Below are 16304 nucleotides of genomic sequence, written 5' to 3'. Positions count from 1 at the left end.
AAAATTCTTTTAAAAAATCTTTTAACGGCAAAGGGAAAATATAGGCATGAAAATGACTCCTATCAGACACAGACAAATAAGAATTTAACAAAGATGACCATTGCTATTATTTGAAAATTTAACATGTAAATAGGAGTGGGTGCTTGGGTTTTGTTTCTGCATTTAGAATTGTAGATGTAGTTTCTCTGTGTGAAATTAGTTAATTAGTTACCTTTGAATATACATATTGAAAAGCTACTCCAAATATTAACTTTGATTCAGGACCAGGAATGGGGCTTACAGTAAGACTGGCAGAACTGGGCTGGCTGGGATATGTGGGCTGATGGGCCCAACTACAACTGGGTGCACAATTAAAAGGGGCATTCATGTCCCTCAAATCATGTAAATAGGCATTAAAGTGGAAAAAAGAAAAGGGGAAATTAGCTCTCAGAATAATCATTTTAAATGCGTTTTGTTTTGTGACCAGAGTGGAATTATTTGCTTATCTATGTACAAATTATGCTGCTGCAGAAGTAAGGAAACAGAGTTTATTGTAAATGACTTGCCCAACTGGCCTCCCAAGATAGAACTTGAAAAAAATAAACAGTTTGATGGTTAATGAAGCTAATATGTGCCCATTATAAAAGCTAAAAAAATGCATATAAATCTAAAAGGATAAATAATACTTGATCATCAACTAGAGATATTTTTACATATTTTCCATGAATATGTACATTCCATGATAGGGAACATATTGTGTATTTCAATTTTGATTCATCCTCTTTCCCCATTTAGTATTATAGCATACATATGTCATTTAGAATTTATTATGTTTCAAGAGTCAGTACACCCAACTTAAACTGGCTGAAAAAAATCCAGAAAATTATTGGCTCTAGAACTGAAAAGTTGAGAGGAAGAAGTGGATTCAAGCACAAACCAGAGGTCCAGCTGGCTCTGTCTGGTTCCATTTACCGGCACTTCCCGCAGGTTTGTTCTCTTTGCTGGCTTTGTCCTCATGCTAACTTCTCCCACCAAATACATCAGTATCAGTTCCAGACTTCACACCCTCTCACCACAGTGTCCAAAGAGAGAGAGTTTCTTTTCCAAAGCTCTTTGAAAGAAAAATTTTGTTCACACCTTTCTAACAAAAGTGCTAAAGTACACTCTAATCACAACCTGCTTACATCAGAGGCACTTCCTCAAAACTATTACTAAGATAAGAGAACATTTGACTCCTATAGACTTAGATGTGGGTTACATGTTAAACCCACCCAGGCCACATAAGCAAAGGGTATCCTATATAAAGAGCTAATATGCTAATTAGACCGAACAGCAGAAGGATCGTTCGGTGACCTTCCTGATGAAGCCGGGGCTGCAAGAGCTGGCTGGAGCTGTGAAGGCCGGCCAGGGCTGCGAGGACCGGGACCCTTGCACGAATTTCGTGCATTGGGCCTCTAGTAATCTAATAAACTTCCTACTACCACATTAAAAGGATCTTCACAAATATTATTATAATGTCTGTATACTATCTCATTTTACAGTAATACTTACATTTATTAAACACTAGAGGCCTGGTACATGAATTTGTGCATGGGTGGGATCCAGCCAGCCCACCCCAATGGGGGCCGATCGGGGCCAGGCAGTGGGGGGGAGGGGACATGGGAGGTTGGCCGGATGGCCCCGCCCCCAATTGGGGTGGGGGGGCTGGTCAGGGGCGGGGCCGGCTGGGGGGAGGGTCCATGGGTGGTTAGCTGGCTGGCCCCGCCCCCGATCGAGCCAATTGGCCCGCTGCAGTGGGCATCATAGTGACCAGTCGTTCTGGTCAGTCCAGCATTCCAGTCACTGGCTTTTTATATATATAGATTCTTCTCATTAGACATTTAGTCTGTTTCCAATTTTTCTATAATATAAATAATGTTGTGAACATTCTTTTTAATAAATTTTTGGCTGCCTTTGGTTTTACTCTTTTAGAATAGATAACAAGTGTAATTATTAACCAAGGGCACAATATTTTTCAGTGTTATGTTGTTTTTTAGAAGAATCATCTGTCTCATACACATGGCTATCTAGCTGATCACCACTGGTAGCATTATCATTTACAAACAAGTCTTTACTAACCTGCTTAGTGAGATACTGTCGATCATGGTTATATTTTATTCAAATTTTTTAAATTTACTAATGAAGTTAACATTGTCCTCTAATAATAATTGTAATAGTGATTGAGCAGCACAGTGTGCCAATCACTGGTCTGGGCATTTTATACACATCAGATAATTTAAACATCATAAAACCTATATAATTACTAGGTGTACCAGTTTATAAAGCAGATTTTTTTCAATAGATGGATTTACACATATGTTGATATATATGCGATTTGATATGTATGCTATTTTGTTGTATTGACAACAAGCTTCAAAACTTCACATGTCAAATTTGCTGAAGGTGTTAACATCATAGATATTTTTACGCTTAAAAATATCGAATTCCGTGCTAAAAAAAGAGCATTTGCGGGAAGTTTTAATTCATTACTTTATTTTGAAGAAAAGTGCTGCTGAATACTTCAGGGAGCTATGGTGAACATGCTGCATCTCAAGATACTTGCGAACACTGGTTTAAATGCTTTAAAAGTGATGATTTTGATGTGAAAGACAAAAAACATCCAGGTCAACCAAAAAAGTTTGAAGACCAACAATTACAAGCATTATTGGATGAAGATGCATGTCAAACTCAAAAACAACTTGCAGAACGATTAAACGTTGCTCAGCAAACAATTTCCCATCATTTACAAGCAATGGGAAAGATTTTAAAGGAAGGAAAATGGGTGCCACATCAACTGAACGAAAGACCAATGGAAACCGAAAAGTCATCAGTAAAATGTTGCTTCAACGGTACAAAAGGAAGTCTTTTTTGCATCGAATTGTGACTGACAATGAAAAGTGGATTTATTTTGAGAATCACAAATGCACAAAATCATGAGTTGATCCAGGTCAACCATCAACATCGACTGCAAGGCCAAATCACTTCGGAAAGAAGACAATGCTCTGCATTTGGTGGGATCAGGAAGGTGTGGTGTACTAGGAGCTTCTAAAACCAGGTGAAACCATTAATACTGATCACTACTGACAACAAATAATCCATTTGAACCACACTTTGATCATAAAATGACCAGAATGGGCCAGAAGACATGGCAAAGTAATTTTGCTTCATAATGATGTACCATCACACACTTCAAAACCACTTAAAGACACCTTAAAAGATCTTGCCTGGGAAGTATTAACCCGCCACCATATTCTCCAGACCTTGCTCCTTCAGATTACCACCTGTTCTGATCGATGGCAAATACACTTTCTGAGCAGCACTTCAAAACATACAAAGAAGTGGAAAATTGGGTCTCTGAATGGTTTGCCTCAAAACAAGAAAGGTTCTATTGGGACGGTATCCACAAATTACCTGAAAGGTGGGGGAAATGTGTAGCTAGCGATGAGCATTACTTTGAATAAAGCACGTTTGATGTTTCTCTTGAAATTATTGTGTTTTCTTTGATTACAAAATCGGCATTTTAACCAGTACACAATTAATTTACCAAAAGTAAAATGGCCAGAAAGTGGATAGCCAGCCAGGACTCAAATCCACGTCTACCTAACTCAAATGTAAGCTTTTAAGAATCAAGAAAAGCTACTTCCTATATTATGCATAGTAGCTATTTGTATTTCCTACTTTGTTGTGACTGTAATATTTATTATGATTTACTTTGAAGAATTATTTTTCCTGCTAATCTCTAAAATCTAAAATAACCCCCAAAATAATACAGTTGAAAATAACTATAGAATTGTAGTTTTCTATGAAAAAAAAAATAAAAACTCCTGGTGAAAGTCACAGTTGCAACACATTCCCATAATTCAGTCCTCAGGCACAAGGGTGCTAAACTAGAACTCTTTCTACAATTTTCTATTATTAATGAAAACAAATGGAAAAGAAGAAAAGAATGCAATGCTTTAGCTCTCCTGTCTACATGATTGTCCTCTGAAATGTGCACTGTTTTGGTAATTCTCCAATGGTTTTTTTGTTAATATTTTGTCTGTATTTCTAGTTGTTCTCAAGAGGAGGGTCGGTCTGTTATCTATCACAACTAAAAGCAAAGTCTATAAGTGTCAAACATCTCTCTATAATTTTATGAAAAATGCTTACAAAATATAAGGGTAAATAATATTTTACCCACTTATAATACTGTTAAAATATGCCACAATAAAGAGAAAGGCATAAAACTAGTATTTATATGCTTACATAGGCTTGAAATAGGGTTGCATTTACAAAAAAGCCTTCATGATATAGCTAATGAATATTCAGCACAAAACAAAGACACATGCTATTCCTATATTGTGAGCAAAAGCAGCCACAGGAAAGAAACTTTGTAAAGTTTCTGAGGCATTGAGTTGCCCACAGGTTACCAATATTTACATATTAATTCATTCCTCTAGAGGTCTTTATAAACCAAAAATATGGCATATGTCACCACTCTTAAACATCTGCAGCCATTAAAGAAAACCAAATAAGATTGCAACAGTTAACTTCATTTATTCTTCTTCTTCCTCCCACCAACACACACACACACACACACACACACACACACACACACACACACACACACCACAAACAGAGTAAACCTATAAACCATTCTTGAGCAGTGTACCACGACCATTGAGAAGTCCATTCAGTTGAGAAGATATATACATTCTTTCTGACATTATGATGTCTCTTCTGTGTCCCCTATATACAAAAGGATATTAAGCTGTTAATGTGAATAAGTCCTAAATTTTCAGTCTCAGCCACTATTTATGTCCTTTTTAAATAACCATCCATTTGAATTCCCTTCCTTGATGTGTGTGTGTGTGTATAATCTTTAAACATTTATGAGCCTACATCATTTACTTGAACACTTATTTCAGTATCTTTTGAATCTCAAACTCATTATGCAGAATTAGAAATGTCTACCTGACTCAAATCTAAGCTGTTAAGAAATTTTATACAAACACATATAAAGAAGACTAATGTTAATTTTGATATTAAATAAACAATGTTTAACTATATTAAGAAGAAATATGCTTTTCCTATAGAATTAACAAAAAAATACTTTAAAGAATTTCTGTAACAATGGTAACAGAGAAGTAAGGTAACACTACACTAATTTGCAAAATATATTTGTAATAAACTGAATATTAATTCTATTTTAAGGGTTTGATGTATGTTAGGTAGTTACACCAACTTTGTTTAATTGAACTTATATCACTTCAAAAAGTCATCAGTAGCCCTAACCTGTTTGGCTCAGTGGATAGAACGTTGGCCTGCGGACTGAAGGGTCCCAGGTTCAATTCTGGTCAAAGGCATGTACCTTGGTTGCGGGCACATCCCCAGTAGGAGGTGTACAGGGGGCAGCTGATCGATGTTTCTCTCTCATCGATGTTTCTACTCTCTATCCCTCTCCCTTCCTCTCTGTAAAAAATCAATAAAATATATTTTTTAAAAAAGTCACCAGTAGAGGTAGCAAATAATTTAAAAATAATATTAATTATGACCTACTTTTTTGTTTGCTTATTTGTTTTTGTTAATCCTCACCCGAGGATATTTTTCTATTGATTTTTAGAGAAAGTGGAAGGGACAGAGAGAGAGAAACATTGATATGAGAGAGACACATCAATTTGTTGCCTCCCACACAGCACGGGGATCTAGCCTGCAATTGAGGTACATGCTCTTGACCAGAATTGAACTCAGAACCCTTCAGTCTACAGGCTGACAGCCTATCCACCAAACCAAGCAAGCTGGGGCATGATCTACTTTTAAGTTGTATAAGAGTTAACCTATTTATTTCTGAAAAATATTTGGCTTTGAAAAGTCACTATATAACTTATACAAGATTTATAACTATATAAGATACAGAAACATAGAAAATATAATTATAATTTATTAATCTCTTACTAGCCTAAATCATAATCACACATACGATCTGGATTTTCCTATTCTTGTTCAGTTTCTTTCTAATTTTAGACTTGGGGAAAGCCACCCACTTCTCTAAGCCTCATTTTTATGTCTTCAAATTGGAAACAATAATAAATCACAGAGATAAGATGCCACAGGGCATCTATGAAAGGATTAAATATGATGGTATATGTTAGGTGATTAGCATTAACAAATGTTAGGGTTTTCTGTGTATCTACCCCAAAGAATGTAGATCCCTCCCCCAAAACAGCCTCCTCTTTTTGATTCAATTTGTTTAGTCACCACAGCCCTATCTCACAATATTGTTGAAGAATATCAGACTCCTAAGGGGTTTTGTTAACTGAAGGCATTTATTATTATTTTATAAGGCAAAGCAGCATAATGATTTTTTTTATTTGTTCCACCCGAATAGAATCTCAAAGCATGCCCCTTAGGAACAACCAGAATGACAGGTTGCTATGATGTGCACTGACCACCAGGAGGCAGATGTTCAATGCAGGAGGTGCCCCCAGGTGGTCAGTGTGCTCCCACAGCCAACCTCTGGTGGCTGGCCAACCTCTTGCAGTCCCTCCCCCCATCTGGCAGGCCCTGACAGCAGCCGGCAGCCGGCAGCTGGCAGCTGGCAGGAAGGAAGGCGCTGGACTGTAGCCAGAAGGAAGGACCTGGCCAGCAGCCGGAAGGCCCCAATCATCCCTGATTGCTGGCCAGGCCTAGAGACTCCACCCATGCACGAATTTCATGCACCAGGCCTTTAGTGTGTGTATGTGTGTATATATATGTGTGTGTGTGTGTGTGTGTGTGTGTGTGTGTGTGTGTGTGTATTTATATATATATATATAAAAGCCTAAGTCTTTAGTGTGTGTGTATATATATATGTGTGTATGTGTGTGTGTGTGTGTGTGTGTGTGTATTTATATATATATATATATATAAAAGCCTAAGTGACCAAACAACCGAATGACCAGTCAACCAGTCGCTATGATACACACTGACCACCAGAGGGCAAATGCTCAATGCAGGAGTTGCCCCCTGGTGGTCAGTGCACTCCCATAGTGGGAGCACCACTCAGCTGACCAACCCGTCCTGGCAGCCCAGCAGCCAGCCAACAGCCACTCACTCCCTGCAGGTCCAATGTCTGGAGAGTCCAATGTCTGGAGAATGGGCCAGGCACCGACAGACCAGCACCACCAGCACGATCCTGACAGCACCACCGGCCTCCTGGAAGTCAGCCTTGGACACCGTGGATGCTTCTCTTCCCGTGACACTCCACAAGGAAGAAATGATATACAACCTGCAGCCAGGTGGCTCCTGACAACCGGCGCAAATGTCAGCGGGATGGATCCGGAACCCGGGCAACAAGGGTGTCCCCTGCCTGCTCAGAGGGCCGATCGCATCCCAACCCCCCCAACCACCTCGGGCGGTGCCGGAAGCCGGTCCATCCTTGCTGCTTGACACAGTCGCTGCAGGAAAGAAACATCTGCACAGCATATGTTTCAAGGGACCTGGCGTATATAGCATACTGTTCTTAATATGTTTGCTCCCCTTAGCGCTTTGTGTTTTAGCCAAGGTCACCTCTCCAAGAAAGGTTGTTTCCCCAGGTAGGAATTTTTCCCTGAAGTCAGGGAGGGGATGCCTCTCCTAGAAAGGTTGTTTCCCCAGGTAGGAATTTTTCCCTGAAGTCAGGGAGGGGATGAAACTCCTTAACTAAGTGCCAGGTGGGTAGTTAATCACTACAAACAATCATGCTTAAGCTACATAATCTTTACTCCCTGGAATGGAGATAAGAAACGCCCTAACCTTTGTAATAGAAATTGACAGGATTAAAATCAACTGGTATAAATACGGATGTAACAAAACAATAAACAGCAGAACTTCGCTGGAGATCCAGACCAGAACTTGGCTGGAGATCCTGGCTAGAGATCCTGGCTAGGCTGCTGATCAACTGAACACTGTCTCCGTGTCCTTCCTTCTTCGCCGACTCCGTCTACGCCTTTGGGGACCCCTGGACCTGCTGGGGTTGGACCCCGCATCTGGCGCCCGAACAGGGTTCCCTTAGGTAAGTCCCCCCGTACTTGGGACGGATAGGACTGCACCGTAGGGTGCTGCAGACCCCCCCCCCCCCCATAGAGAATAAGTAGGGCAAGCGGGTAGTTAGTACAGAACTTAGATTGACAAGATGGGTCATACTGAGTCTAAAGAAAAAAGACTCTGTATTAATCTTTTAACGCATATGCTTACTAGCAGAATTGGAGTTGAGGTTTTTCCCAGTGAGACAGAAAGTTTTATAGAAGAAGTATGTCAATGGCTTCCAGAGGATGGAACTGTTAATTTAAAAACTTGGGTTGAAGTAGGAAAGCAATTAAAGAAACACCATGAATCTGACAAGGTCCTGCCATGTTTCTTTTCCCTCTGGGATTCAATCTGTGACACCTTGGCACCAGAGGCAAAAACGGTTGAACTTTCTCAAAATTTAAATAGTCCCTCGGCTCCACCCAGAGAGGACACATCATCATTGTCTTCAGCTCAATCTAAAAGCAATTTAGCTATGCCTACTGATCGGGAGGAGAATAAATATCATAAACATGACCATTGTTCCTTTCCAGTCAGTAGAGAGGAGAATGGCCCTCCCATTCAAAACAGGCTCCCCAAATTAGAAAGGAAGCCTAAACCAGGTCCTGTGGCTCCTATGAGCTCCATGTCTAAATTTCAAAGGGCGATAAGAGAAGCTGAAGCTAATGGAGATCTTGAATTCTCACTCTGCTTCCCAGTTACATATGAGAATGAGTCTGGTGGGAATAGAAACCCCACCTTGGAGCCTATACCTTACAAAGTACTTAAAGAATTAAAATTGGCCTGCTCTGAATATGGACCTCTAGCTCCTTACACACAAACCTTGGTAGAAACCCTAGCCAGTAAATGGATGACTCCTTATGATTGGTCACAGGTTTGTAAATCCTGTCTCTCAGGAGGCGATTACTTATTATGGAAAACTGAATATGAAGATCTTGCTAAGAAAGCTGTAGCCACTAGCGAAAAAACCAGAAAAAGAATAACCCTAGACATGATATTAGGAGAAGGTGATTTTAACACGGCTGAGGAGCAAATGAATATGCCCACAGAGGCACTTACCAAAGTAACCAGTTGTGCAGTAAGTGCCTGGAAATCCCTACCTTATACAGCAGGAAAAACAACCACCCTTACAGAGGTTAAACAGAAGGTCGAGGAACCATATCAGGATTTCCTTTCTCGCCTCATGCAGGCAGTCAAGAGAGTAATCAATAACAAAGAGGCAGCCGATATCCTAATCAAACAACTGGCTTTTGAAAATGCTAATAATACCTGTCAGGCTTTATTAAGGCCGATTCGCAGAACAGGAACTATAAATGATTTTATAAAACAGTGTGCTGATGTAAGTCCAGCATTTATACAGGGTGTAGCTATAGCTGCAGCTCTCAAAGGGGAGACATACCCTCAATATGTACAGGCTATAGGACAAGCCAGCAATACTACAGGTAATAAAAGAAATATGAACTGCTACTCTTGTGGCTTATCTGGGCACTTTAGCAGAGAATGCCCAAATAAAAATAATAATACTCAGGCCAGATGGCAAGCTCCTCGACAGCCTGGAAATACATTAGAGAATAATATTAATCCTCCAAAAACCGTTTGTCCCCGATGTCAGAAAGGATTCCATTGGGCAAAGGAATGTAGATCAAAATACCATAAAAATGGTCGGCCTTTAAACTCTACAAATAGCTCCCAAGGAGGTTATATCCCATCACCTCAATCGGGAAACTTGAGAAGGGGCCAGCCCCAGGCCCCTGCAATAATAGGGGCATCAACCTTCAACCCCTTTGCAAATTTCGATCAGTCAGTGACCTCTTCAGGGCAACCCCAGGCAGTGCAGGATTGGACCTCCACTCAACCACCCATGCAGTACTAACCCCAGACTCGCCAGTAGCAGCCATTCCTACAGGAGTGTCTGGGCCGCTGCCTGAGGGAACTGTAGGTTTAATATTAGGACGGAGCTCCACCTCGTTACAGGGGATCTTAGTCATCCCAGGAGTTGTTGATGCAGACTACACAGGAGAAATACAGATTTTACTTTCCCCACCCACCACAACCATACAGATTCAGCCCAACCAGAAAATTGCCCAATTAATCCTGTTACCAATACATAAAATAGGGACAGCTGTTACCCAGGAAGCTAGAGGGGCCGGAGGCTTTGGATCTAGTGATGCAGCATTTTGGATACAAGAAATCCATGCTACTAGACCTACAAAAATTTTACAAATTCAGGGAAAACCAATTGAAGGTCTATTGGATACAGGAGCAGATGTTTCCTGCATAGCAGAGAAGGATTGGCCCTCTTCATGGCCCTTGCACACCACCTCCACTTCCCTAGTAGGACTAGGCAAGGCATCTAATGTAAAAAAGAGTTCTCAAATTCTAACTTGGACTGATGAAGATCAACATTCAGGAACATTCTGTCCCTATGTAATTACGACTATCCCCTTTACATTATGGGGAAGAGATATCTTGTCTCAAATGGGAGTTCTATTATATAGCCCCAGCGGTGTTTGATTTACTCCTGTTACAAAATATTACAAGAAAATGAGTTTAAATATTCCTCTCCTCATCATGTCCTACAACATACTCTATTTGTAATTAATATACTAAATGTAGATTCTGAGGGAAATTCCCTGATGTACAGGCATTGGAACCCTGATTTAACTAAACCTAAAGCCCTCGTCAAATGGAGAGACTTGCTTACAGGAGCCTGGAAGGGACCTGATGTACTTTTAACCCAGGGGAGAGGATATGCTTGTATATTTCCACAGGACGCAGACTCACCTGTGTGGATTCCAGACCGTCTAGTCCGACCTTATGTCTCACCGCCCGCCATCTCTGCCTCATCATAGCACACTTGACCAGTGCCCATCTGCAGCAGATGTGCAGCCCTGAGCTGGAACAATCTGTCCATTGGGAGGATCACATGTGCCTCCGTTTTGTCTTTCCACATGTCCCAGCTTTGCCCCACATCTCCTTTCCTTTTTCCTTTTTTTAAAATCTAACTACTTGTTTGCTGGTTCTTTGGCCTTTCTCCTTCTTTCCTGAACACAGCCTTTTCTAGAATCTCCCTACCCTACTGTTCCAGGAAGGGCATCTCCCTTTTATGCCGTGACTAGGGGTGTTTGGTATATGCCCCATACATGGAGTTGTCTTGGGCCAAGAGCCTGACATCCTGGGCTGAGAAAGCCCTGTTCCAGGACTCTCCTTTGTCCTGTATTGGCGCCTCTTACCCTTGTGTCAAGAGGGACCCTCTTCTTACAATCCAATTGCCCATAGCTGTTGCCTGAGCTCTCTGTTCATGCTGAGGTTGAAGCCTCATGGTGGCTGGTACCATAGATCTGTCTCTGGCCCAATGGCGTAAGCTGGGCCCTCTCTAGAGAAGAAACCTGAGTTCCCTATGATCAATGCCAGAGCCCCGCCAGCAGGCGAGGGAATCCAAAGGCAGTTGCTGGGCATGGAGGCCAGAGGGACATAGGCTATCAAGGAGACAAAACTGAACCTCACATCACCCTACTTGGCCCAGAGATGGCTGGTAGTCAACGACGGGTAAGACTCCACAGGGTGGGGCAACCTAAGACAGGCACAGTCGGGGGCCAGTAGGAGAAAACTTGGGGTGCAACAAAGGTGGGGCACAGACCCCCCTCCCCAATGGTGCAGGGGCTTGAACACTCGCCCCTTCTGAGGAAGGTCTCCTGTCCCCATGGCTGCTTCCTGCTTCCCATGCCCAGCTCAGATCGGGACCCAGGTAAAGACAGAGACTGGCTGACAGCAGCTGCCCTCTCACTGCAACAGGACTTGTTTCCCATTTCTACCTTGGACCACAGGGAAAGGGGCAGCTGAAGGAAAGGGCTGTGTCAGGATGCTGCCTTCCTCCTTTTCTTCTCCCTCTTTTTTCTAAACACTTCCATGCCTTGTAGTTCTTTTGCTTTCTCTTCTTTTTCTACTACCCTCCATTTTCCATATCAGCTGGATCCAGAGGGCACAGCTTACTCCTCCTCGGACATCGACACCACCATCAACCACGGCCCTGATGGACCCTTTGATGCAGCCCTTCAACTTGCTGATGCTTCGGGAAGCCTGTCGCCAGTGATGCCGCCCGCTAGCCAGACCAACAAAGACAATCAAACCAACAACTTGAGGACAGCTTAAATCCCTTGACTGAAGAGGCTGGCAACCTTCTACAGGAATGGGGCTCCTTCTGCGCTCCATCCACTATGTTTATAGCTATGCTCACTATCATTGCTTGCCACTCTTCTTCCGAGACTTAAATGGCCCAATCTGAGAGGTGGCCACTGATTTGCATGCGTGATCATTTAAAAAATAAAAAAGGGGGAATTTGCCGGAAGCCGGTCCATCCTTGCTGCTTGACACAGTCGCTGCAGGAAAGAAACATCTGCACAGCATATGTTTCAAGGGACCTGGCGTATATAGCATACTGTTCTTAATATGTTTGCTCCCCTTAGCGCTGTGTGTTTTAACCAAGGTCACCTCTCCAAGAAAGGTTGTTTCCCCAGGTAGGAATTTTTCCCTGAAGTCAGGGAGGGGATGCCTCTCCTAGAAAGGTTGTTTCCCCAGGTAGGAATTTTTCCCTGAAGTCAGGGAGGGGATGAAACTCCTTAACTAAGTGCCAGGCGGGTAGTTAATCACTACAAACAATCATGCTTAAGCTACATAATCTTTACTCCCTGGAATGGAGATAAGAAACGCCCTAACCTTTGTAATAGAAATTGACAGGATTAAAATCAACTGGTATAAATACAGATGTAACAAAACAATAAACAGCAGAACTTCGCTGGAGATCCAGACCAGAACTTGGCTGGAGATCCTGGCTAGAGATCCTGGCTAGGCTGCTGATCAACTGAACACTGTCTCCGTGTCCTTCCTTCTTCGCCGACTCCGTCTACGCCTTTGGGGACCCCTGGACCTGCTGGGGTTGGACCCCGGCAGGGCGGGTACCAGACACAGGGCTCATGGCTGGCGAGGGCCTCTGGCTGCGCAAGCCTCTCCCAATTGGGACTGACTGGGCTCAAGCTCGCGGTAGGCACAGTGGTGCCGGGATGAGTGGAAATGGCAAGCAGGAGCGGCAGGTGGTATTGGACTGTGGGGATGGGTTTTGGCCTGATCCCCGCAGGCCATACCAAGGGACCCCACCCGTGCACGAATTCATGCACTAGGCCGCTAGAAAGATATAAGCCAAGTAATGACTCATTTATCTGCTATCACTGCCATAATGATATAAATACTTGCCCAAAGTTTTCAATTTAATCCTTACAAGGCTCCAGGTAAGCTTCTTAGAAAAAGCACCAGTCTTTTCTCTAGCATTCTTGGGCTAGGAATGGCTATTCTAGATTTCTAGTTGCACATATGAACTGAAATGAGTGGAGGGGAATTCTGAAGGTCAAGTACAAGAGACAGGAGTGTCTTTATTGGACACTTGTGATTTTCAATAAGCTCTAGAGGTATATCTTTGATTGCTCAAGAGAGCAAGAGATAAAGGAGGACCCTTTTGTTCTAAGACAGAATACTCTGTGCCAGGATATGGCCTGTGATAATTCAGTGAACATGAATGAAAACACAAAGAAAACAAATATGTAACGTGAGAATGACTGATGAAGCCACAGCGTAGAGGAGGCAGATAAAAGAAATTTCCTCAAGTATTATAAATTAATATATGGCCTACAAATTTTATTGATGTTTATTGTTATACCTGGAGCTTCTTTCTATTAACCTGTATTAATCTTAGTGAGAGTAGGAAATAATATATTCTCTAATCAGCATAGATTTTTCTAGAACCTGGGCAGATTAAGATTGCAAAGAAGGGGCATTCCTAAAATGAGTAGATAAGCCTTTGTGCTAAAAACATCATCAAAAGTAGAATTATTTTTATAATTTACTATTATGAAATTGTTGGGAAATTTTCAACATAAAATAGAGATGAAGACGACACATAAATATTGGAAACTTAGAGAAAGAAAACTTGGAATCAGTACTCTGTGACCACTAGTATATCAAAATCTACCTCATTGGAGTAAAAGCTGAAACCCAAATTACAAACTAATTTGTGTTGGTAATTATTGAATGCATATGAACAACTAGATAGTTTATTTAATGATGTGATTTTAAATTCTTACAGTTTTTGACTCACCTGCAAGAATTTGAGAATTTATGCAATGATAGAATTAATAATCCACTTCCCACCATTTTGTGGCTCTCACCTTGTATCAAGTACTACTTTCAGTGAAATGAGATAAAATATAATATTTCTTGCTTCTTTATACAGCTTCCTTTCAAAATATGACATTCACATTTTTATATTATTTCTTACCTGTTACAAATCAATAAACTAAATGGCTATATCATTAACTTATCAAAGTAGCTTATCTTTTATAAAAATTGTTTATAATAGATAAACAAAAATTACAAGGTATTTTTCAATTATTTTTGTTCAATTATTATTTTAAAATTTCTGTGATCAGTCCCATGAATAACTAAAGACCACCAATATACTTTATTATTTATTGACTTGTTTTTCAGTTTATTTGTTCTAGTGTTAAGCATTAACATATTTAAGGTGGGAATGGCAGCCACATTTATTTTAAGTCCTAAAATTAAGCATAAAACTAGAAAACATTCAATAAACCATTAACTTGCTCTCTATATATTTTTTTCTAGTTAAACACTGTACAGAGAAAGGATTCCCACATTCAGGGAATTTATTTTTCCAGAAGTCAATTTAAGATTCACGGAAGACTTTTATTGGCTTTACAAGACTAACAACATTGAAATATTTCTTGTGACTGATCACATTTTTATCTGTTCATAGATAATTTAGAGCAGATATGCCCCAGAAAAACACCTGTGAGAAGCACTGTGGCTCCAGATACTAACAGAGACTACGAACATGCTGCTGCTTAGCAAAGGAAAGTAAGATGGATCAGGGCCAGGATGGCCTAACTGTAACAAGTTAAGCAGAGAAGAGATTAGACTCACCGACATGAAGAGAGAAACAAATATAGAGTTGCTTCTCTGCCTCCGTGTAAGATAAGCACGACACACGATTGCACATAGAAAAGTAACTTATGATGCTACTTTTTCTAACTTTTCTTAATAAGCTAATGTTGCTTTTGCTCTCTATTTTTCTTCACAAGAATGTTATTGGAACAGAATATGCATCTTGCTGTCTACCTAAAATCAGCAGAGTAATCTTGAATGCGTAATACGTGCCAGACACTGTGCAAATCATTGGAAAGATACACATGACAAACAACAGATTGCTATAAGCCAGCATCATGTATTCCAGCACCAGATTCTGAGCTGGTGTAAGTCTTCCCCAAACCACTTGTGCTGACAGAGGAACTACAGTGGTTCCTCATAGGGTAATTGGGATATGTAATCACCAAAAGAACAGAGCACAGGTCCTGGGTGTCCAGAAAACAAAATCTCCACTATACCAGGTATGAATTTTATCTCCAGAACTAGTAGCCCAGTGCATGAAATTCATGTACATTAAAGGGGAATTAATTAGAGGAAATATTTTAATATTGCTATTTGCCCTTTCTCTATAATAGAAGTGTCAGAGATGAAAGAAAATTAGTTAAATGTATATGAAAATCTCTCTTCTGTCAGAGTCTGGGGTGTGCTCCGGGACTTAGAGTCAAGTCCCCGCCCATCACCTGCATGCGGTTTGAAAATGCAGGAGACCCAGACCCGGCGGGCCCCACCCCCATTGGATGAGACCCAGACCCAGCCGGCCCCAGCCCCATTGGGTGAGACCCAGACCCAGCCAGCCACACACCCATCAAGCCCCTCCAGGCGGGGGCACAGCATCAGGTCCCCCAGCCTGGCGCCAGGTGGGGGGCGTGGCCTGAGGTCCCCTGTCAAGCCCCACCGGGTGAGGGGCACAGTCTGAGGTCCCCTGGCCTGGCACTGGGGCAGGGGTGGGGAACGCCTAAGATACCCTGTCAAGCCCAGCCAAGCAAGGGGCGTGGCCTGAGGTCCCCTGTCAAGCCCGGTAGGGCAGGAGTGCGACCTGAGGTCCCCTGGCCTGGTGCTGGGGTGGGGGAGCACGTCCTGAGGTCTCCAGGCCCGGCTCTGGGACAGGGGGCATGACCTGAGGTCTCCCGTCAAGCCCCGCCGAGCATGTGGCATGGCCTGAGTTCTCCAGGCCTGGTGCCAGGGCAGGGGGTGCGGCCTGAGGTCCCTTGCCCTGGCCAGGTGCCATGCAGCCTCAGGTCCCGCTATTTGGTCGTGACGTTATG

This window comes from Myotis myotis, unplaced genomic scaffold (genome assembly GCF_014108235.1).
Source record: "Myotis myotis isolate mMyoMyo1 unplaced genomic scaffold, mMyoMyo1.p scaffold_m19_p_15, whole genome shotgun sequence".
NCBI classification, from domain to species: Eukaryota; Metazoa; Chordata; class Mammalia; order Chiroptera; family Vespertilionidae; genus Myotis; species Myotis myotis.
Note: the sequence above shows the minus strand (reverse complement) of the source record.